Source organism: Lissotriton helveticus, chromosome 4_1 (genome assembly GCF_964261635.1).
Source record: "Lissotriton helveticus chromosome 4_1, aLisHel1.1, whole genome shotgun sequence".
In the NCBI taxonomy this organism is placed as follows: Eukaryota; Metazoa; Chordata; class Amphibia; order Caudata; family Salamandridae; genus Lissotriton; species Lissotriton helveticus.
In genome coordinates, this window is record NC_136063.1 from 1,260,507,028 (window position 1) to 1,260,514,975 (window position 7,948).

Below are 7,948 nucleotides of genomic sequence, written 5' to 3' on the forward strand. Positions count from 1 at the left end.
CCTGGGGTTGTGCTCCGTATACACGGAAACAAAACTTTCCGAACATCTTTCCCCCGAAGGGAAAGGCTTATTTCTTACTCCGATGGCTTTTTTTGCATCTTTGCTAACTCCACACCACCACCACCAAGCTTTACAGCTCTGCCATGGCCACACGCAGCCCCGTGCTTTTAAATACCTTTAGCCCTAACCACGTTTTTATGAGGATGATAAAACTGGGAGTTATCTCTAGTTTGACCTAAAATGCCGTCCCTGGGAATGTACTGTTTCAATGAGGTTTGAGTGCTTTGGATTGGAACCGTTCTGATGGCCAGGTACGGAGCGCTCTCCAAGATATAACAATAAGTTAATATCTTGGTATTGGTTTCCAATATTAGCAGGAGCAGAAATGACGTCATTAGTGCTTTCGGTTTGTGGGCGCAAATCACTAAGAGTCTGTCTGACACTCCCCCTGAGAGCGCAAACCTGCTGCAGGCCTGACGTGGGCAGGGCGGGCACGGTACTGTAGGCACAGGTCAGCCATTGTTCCTTGTTTGACATGCATCTTCATGCCAGGCACACATCGCGACATCTTAATCCGGGGGCTGAGCGCTCACTGAGGCTTTGGTGTTTTGTACGGGCGCTTGTTGGGCCAGTTGGAATCAAAGGCCAGAATGCTAATGTTGGGACGCGCTGTGATCCGGCCGCTCTTTTGTCTGCTATGAACTCCCAGTGACCCTTCCTTCCTCCGAGGCCTGCAGAGGGACGGGGACCCTCCTGCAGACGCAGCTAAACAACATCTAGTTGTCATCTCACCTCGAAAAGTAAATGTACTACAGTGCACGATATTAAGCGGATTCCTTTTTCTGGCACCCTGGACACACCTTAGTGCACCCACCCGTGGATGTGAGGCTCGTACGGAACACCCTTAGACACGGCCTCGCTACTCGCTCTTAACGTCCATTCTTAAAGACGTGGGCCTCTTGCCGGACGATGGTAAGGACAGCGGGCTCACACAGTACACGTTTTATGTCTAGGCGCTCACATTGTACACTCTGTCCAGTCCCGCGGAGAAGGCTCACGCTGTGAGATTCCAGGACTGTGAGGTTCATACTGTACCAATCTAGTGACGTGAGGCTCCCCTGGCACAGTCATGAGAACACGAGGCCAGCTCCGTAGAATCCTGCAAGCCAGAAGCAGCTCACACTGTACCAGCATGCCCGGGAGGATTATACAGTGACAAGGAGTGCGCGCGAAGGCCCCTGCACAGGTCTACGCACTTGAGGGTCACACAGAACAACTTAAGGGGGGACGGGCTTCTCCTATATAATCATCTGGACATAGGCCACATGGGGTACAATATAGGGGCATACTATTCAAACCTGTGGAAATACTTTTCATGTTGTACAATACTGCATGCAGAAGAGATTGAATGTACTGTTTTAACGCATGTTTTCCTGTGAGGCACAGAAGGGAGACTTTCTTGGTGGACTGGAATAGCGCCCCCCCCCCTAACAGACAATGGGGTAGTTGTCGGTGTTGATGCTTATCAAAGGAGGGCGGAGTTGTCATATCAAAGGCACTCGGGCACTACCGGAGGTCATTGTAAATGTGTCAAACCCTGAACCCTTTGAAATGGCAGCAGCTCACCCAGGAGCCTCAGTGGTGTCAGCCAGCACGTAATTTGCATGAGGTTGTTAAGGGCAGATGGTCACAGGGATAAGAAGAACATTGGCTAGAACAAACTTTTTTCTAATTCGCAGAGTTTTCATTTTACTTTAGGGCAACATCTAGTTCATTTCTTGTATTAGGATCTGGAAACTTACATTTAAATACACATTTTCTTCCACGGAACATGCCTCGAGTGCTACACTTTCTCATAAAAATGAAATTATCTTTGCACTTTTGCAAGTCTGTAGTTTCTAGAAGGTGGACATTGGGTAACATGGGCTTATCAGAAAGATATACCGTGGTAAGGACGCTTGGTGTGGGTTTGCATCAGTGTGTTTCTTGGGCCTTTGTGTTTAAGGTAAAAAATAGTATGTTCTAAAGTCACCCGAGGCATGGCTGTTATCTCAGTGCAGAAACCCCAAACATTAGAGCCCAGTGAATTCTCGGCACATCCTGTTGAATCATCCAACCCTTTAAACCGCCCCAAAAACGTACTAGTGTATTATATGGGGCCTGGCTGCAACGCCCCTCCCCCATCCGAAACCATCATAAGCCCAAAAGTGGCAATGTATTTATACGGTCAACCCGGGAGAAATCTAATCCTGGCTCCAAAGTTTCAGCCCTTTAACAATGCCAAAAGATAATGCAGTATAGGGACAGCCCGGTGAACGCTGCATCTGTCTGCTGAAGCCCCACCCTTTGCACCCCATGCTTCCTTCAAGAGTGTTTGAAATGTCGTCTTGGAATGTTGTGCCCTTCCGAGCCCGGTTCCTGTTTTGCTTCTCTTTGAGACCTGTCACCCCCTGAACCAGGCTGAATAAAGCATCCACGTGTTCCCTTTGTCCCGGCTAATCCTTTGTGATTCTTGACTTTGAAAGTGGCCATTCTTGGAGCCCCAGACTACCCTATTTGATGAGCAGTTGCCCTTTTTCAGGGGTAAAGTGACCGTACGTGACAGCTCAGCTTCCAAACTCACATCCTTACAGGTCAGTACTATACAAAATCCAGGAGGTTTAGCTGTTACTCTGAATATTTCCACTCTCAGAAAAAACAAACGCGTCACTGTGCAAAATGAAGAATTACTTATGTAGATCTAAACATTATTGCAAGTGTATCCATTCAGGACACAGCCTTTGAAAGAATTCGTTTTAGATTAATTTTCGAGCACACCAGGCGAAACTTGTACAAACTCTAGAGCATCGACTTGTAGCAAATATTTATTTATTCGTTACTTCTTTATAAAAAAACAAATTAATTAATTACATTTCCTTGCATAAAGGAATAATTCTGGACATGACTGGCAATCTATTTATCGTGTAAAAAATATATACTATTAATTCCAGCTTTGTGTGCTATGGAACACCCTTGTTTGTAACGAAAAAACATACCGGTAACCTGAATGTGGACTCATCTGTGCATATGGTGTGCATTATTCCTACAAAGTAAATCCAGCGCAGCTCAGACACGCATCAGCTCGAGAGCGCAGACCTCAGAGGCGGCGGCGCCCTCGGCTCCGAACATGGGCCTTCTCATAGCCACCCTTCAGGGGGGCATCATGCTGCTGACCCTGCCAGTGCACCTCTTGGCTCTCTTAGGAGTATGGCAGCCACTAGCCAATAAGATGTTTCCGTACGTGTTGGCCACATTTAGCCACGTCTACAACCGGAAGATGCATTCCTTCAAGAAGACTCTTTTCACCAATATGCTAGACTTCGCCACACCCGGGGGGAAGCTCAACATTTTGGAGGTCGGAAGCGGAACGGGAACAAATTTCCAGTTTTTCCCGCCAGGATGCCGAGTCACGTGCACGGATCCGAACCCAGACATCGAGCGCTTCCTGGGCAAGAGCGTTGCAGAAAATGACCACGTCCGGTTCACGCGCTTCCTCGTGGCGTCTGGGGAAGACATGTCGGCGGTGGCCAGCGGCTCCGCGGATGCTGTGGTCTGCACGCTGGTGCTGTGTTCGGTGCGGAATGTGGAGGGGGTCCTCAAGGAGGTGGTGCGAGTCCTCAGACCGGTGAGTATTCTGTAGTGCTATTTTGAGATGTACAAGTTTAATATGGCAGCTGACTTTCACTTTCTCTGAGTCACTATTTCGAAGCGCAGATTACAAGGGAAAACTCGGCAAAGCAATAGCTACGACCTATATATTGGGCAAATGGCAGTGGTTTCCTGACCCACACTTCACATGAATTATGTCAAAGCTGAGATTATTACTTGTTCACAAATTACATATTTTAGCCAATAGAACGTGTGCACTTTCTAAACTTGTAGGATTGCACATTCATAAAGGTTAAAATTTACAGAGACTTTATCTGCCAGCCTATGGCGTTACTTACCCAAGCGAAGGGTCGTTTATAGGAATTCCATTCCATTGTTTGATCCTCTACCCCTTTCCTAAACAATTCCATGTTCCGCATTTTATGCAGTCTATGCTTCATAGCATGTATGGAAAACTTGGAATCACTGAAAAATCATAAAAATAATGCATGTAGGAGGCAAGAAATGATCCAGGCTTTGTAGGCAACAGGCACCTCTATGTAGGATCCTGGGCAACACCCACCCTCTTGCTGAGGCAGATCTTTATCTTTTTGTTAGGAATGTCGCAAAGCACACTTTTGAAAACACTGCACTTCACGTGCACAACTCGACTTGTGTCATTTGTATCAGTGTAAACCTACGATTTTGTGTACTTGACTGTACGCTTCTCCACATTTTAGTAAGTCAATGCCAAACATACTTTTATGATGCTAGTAATACAAAATATATATATCTCTCTCAAAAAAAAAATATATATAGATAGATACACATAGAGAGAGACAAATTGTGTTTATAATTTTTGAACTACAGTAACTCATTATTCCTCTAATAACTAGTATATCTTTTCCGGAAAACCAACTGGCTCTGCAGATTTTCCTTTATTTATTCCAGTATTTTCTAAAGTGTTAATTTAGGGAATTGGATATCCTTAAACAAAGTAGCTTAACTTCCTAGTTGAAATATTCTCTCTATAGGTCAGAACTATGATCTTGAAACTCCAAATATATTTCCCTTACATTTTCTATTGTTGTTAAAATATTATTTCTACTTTTTTTTGCCTTGGTCTTCTACAATAGAATGACATTCCTAGCATACAATTCTCCAAAAGCAACCCCACCTCAGCTTACTCAAATTATGATTCAGAATGCCTTACGCCTAAGAGATGTTTACGTGCCTCTGTTGCCTGCAATGTGTGGGGGCTCGCAGTGTGTGTGGGGGCTCGCAGTGTGTGTGGGGGGGCTCGCAGTGTGTGGGGGGCTCTGTGTGGCTGTGTGTGTGGGGGGCTCTGTGTGGGTGTGTGTGTGGGGGGCTCTGTGTGGGTGTGTGTGGGGGGGCTCTGTGTGGGTGTTTGTCATTTGCTAGAGATTAAGCTATTGGCATTGTAAATGACAATGCCATTTATTTATGTTAAAAAAACATAAATAAAAATAATGTCAAGAGCAATGCCAATAGCTCTAACTTTAACAAAGGCAAAACCATTGCATTGTAAATGCTTGTTATTATCTTTACTGTAGCTGTACTACAGTATTCAAAATCAAGAGAAAGTTTCCGTATCTTTGAAATCGTAAATCATATGTGATGTCCAGGTTTATCCTTGCTCTGACGTCACATGATTGGCAGGATGTAATTTCCATTGTTGCCTCCCTGAGTTCAATGTCTGTATTCCTGCTTGCACAACGCGCATCTTCCCTTCGCTTTTCTTTTGTGCTTTGTTTATTGGCTCTGCTTTTGTTCGTACTGGTAACAGAGCAGAAAAAGAACTGTGAAGAGTCTAATTTGAGATTAATGATTTTCGACGGCAGTTATTCTTTGTGGTTTACCAAGTGTCATATTTTATGCTCTTCTGGTGTTTTCAAAAGCAGATACTTGCAATAAATACACGTTAAAGCATCCTCAACGAAAACAGAGACAGAAGACCCCCCTCTGTCAGAACCCCCATACAAAATGCGTGGCATATACAAGTCAAATCTCCTGTTTTTTCCTTTTGGCAATGATTTATTTCCCTCTAAAATTGGCTGGACCAGTTAGTTTTTTATTTTTATTAAGCCACACTATTCTTAAATGAAACTATTGATTTAAAGTCAGCGTAGTGAGGATTTAATTTGTTTTCCGGGGATTAGAGCAGGTAACATGGGATAATTTCACAATAAAGTAGAACAGAAGCATTCCTTCAAATTATCCTGAACTCCTTTCTTGCCAGACTGCAAAGACATTGCACATTTCCAAGTAAATTGTGGAAATACATTCATAAATCAGCCCTAATTCTTCTGCTTGCTTAAGGGGTCTTTGGAAATTGTTTTTCTTTTGACCTTGTGCCTGGTGTCCTTCTGGAACATGCATAAATTCAGGCCTGCTCTGTCCCTGATTTAGGCACTTAACTTAAGGCCTAATAACTCATTCTTCTTATTCATCAGGCCAGGGTAGGCATGAACGTGAAAGCAGGCAGCTATCCTCAAAGGACTCTGACTGCGATTAAATTGTTTTTCTACCACGGAATTTATGTCACCAGGTGACCATCGAAATGTTATACAAACCAAGGCCTAGCTCAAGCCATGGTACAGAGGCAAGGTGAGCAGACAATATTCTACGCGCCGTGTACTATTTTTGCGGTACAAAAGGGGGTGGTGATGGAGGGAGCATCTGAACCAATCAAACACTCACGCCCAGTCAACAGATCTGGGTTTAACCCATCAACGTTCTTTAGCCTACTCTGCCATCCCGGTTCAGACATGGCCATATGCAAATCAGTCTGACCCTGCACCTCATGGGAACAGTCCAGCCCGAACTGCCAAGCCATGCCTTCCCTGGACCGGAAACAAGCTTCCTAGGACCGGTTTCTGGCATTTCAGCCGTCTTCAGCCAGGCTTGCTTGAATCCAGTGGAAAAGTGAGCAAGGGACTCACGTCTGAGCATACCCTGCCAACTTATGGCGAACAAAGCGGTACAAAAGGGGGTGGTGATGGACGGAGTATCTGAACCAATCAAACACTCACACCCAGTCAACAGATCTGGGTTTAATCCCCCCGCTTTGTTCCTAGGATGCTTGTTTACGGTCCAGGGAAGGCCTGGCTTGGCAGTTCGGCTGGACTGTTCCCATGAGGCACAGGGTCAGACTGATTTGCATATGGCCATGTCTGAACTGAGGGTGGCAGAGTGGGCTAAAGAACGGTGATGGATTAAACCCAGATCTGTTGACTAGGTGTAAGTGTTTGATTGGTTCAGATGCTCCGACCATCACCACTTCCTTTTGTACTATTATTGAGCAGGGCCTGTTCTAGAGATAGGCCATACGGGTGGTTGCCTATGTCACCACCTGCTGGGGGGCTCCAGGCACCACCAACATGCAATCCCTATTTTGAAGTATGTCTGGTTCAACCCATACAGAAAAGAAAGGAAACTGCTGCATAACAGACACTGAGTTTGGGGCGCCAAAATACTTTTAGGCACCCTGATTTCCAGATTGACTGCACATTTAGCACAAACTGTGGTCATCGTTATGATGAGGCCAGAAACGAGTTATTGGCGTCTTCGGCATTATGAGATCCGCTGCAACTCCACGGGTCTAGGTGGGTTCACCCAGCTACTATAGCTGTAGAAAGCAGCTGAAATGTCCAGATGAACCTGCATGGGAAATGTAAATTATTTTTGGGAATTGATGGGATGGGATGTTCCTAATTTCCCTGGTAATCTCTCGTTTCTTAGAAGACCATCTGTGATCAACTTGTAACAGGGCTCTTTCCTCTCAGAATTACTTATACTTGTATTGGTAAGTCCGGGGAGGGGGAGAAATAGTAGGTGACATTCAGGGCCACTCCTAATAGGCCCTACGGTGTGGCCTTGTGATTACTAGTGTGAGCAGAATCCTCAGATGATCAGCTTCCATGATTTGTTGACTTCTGTAACTTGTATTCCGTAAGAGCGATAGACAGGCTATTGATGTTATACCAGTGTATAGTAAGGTTTATCAGACATACGTGACACCATTCAAACATGGGCTATCCCTAAATGGATGAGGGATTTGAAAAAGAGTAACTATCGGCTGTACATTGAGTGTATGTACTTTGCTGAAGGCCAGCCACACCAGTGACAGTGTTTTGTTTCAAGCTGACCTGAAAGTTGTTTTGACATGCGAAAGACCCTGAACAGTAGAGTGTTGCTGTGTGGAAGAATACACTGGCATTTGCTAGAACATGAAAGAATGTGCTGGATGGTAAAGCCTTTGAGATGTGATGGAACATTGTTTCTGATGGTGAGTGCTGAT

At 45.0% G+C, this 7,948-nt stretch overlaps 1 pseudogene; it reads left to right on the top strand.

Moving 5' to 3' along the window:
* Window positions 1–3,166: 3,166 nt before the first annotated feature.
* LOC144827485 (thiol S-methyltransferase TMT1B pseudogene) lies at window positions 3,167–3,679 on the top strand (annotated as a pseudogene).
* The last annotated feature ends 4,269 nt before the right edge of the window (window positions 3,680–7,948 follow it).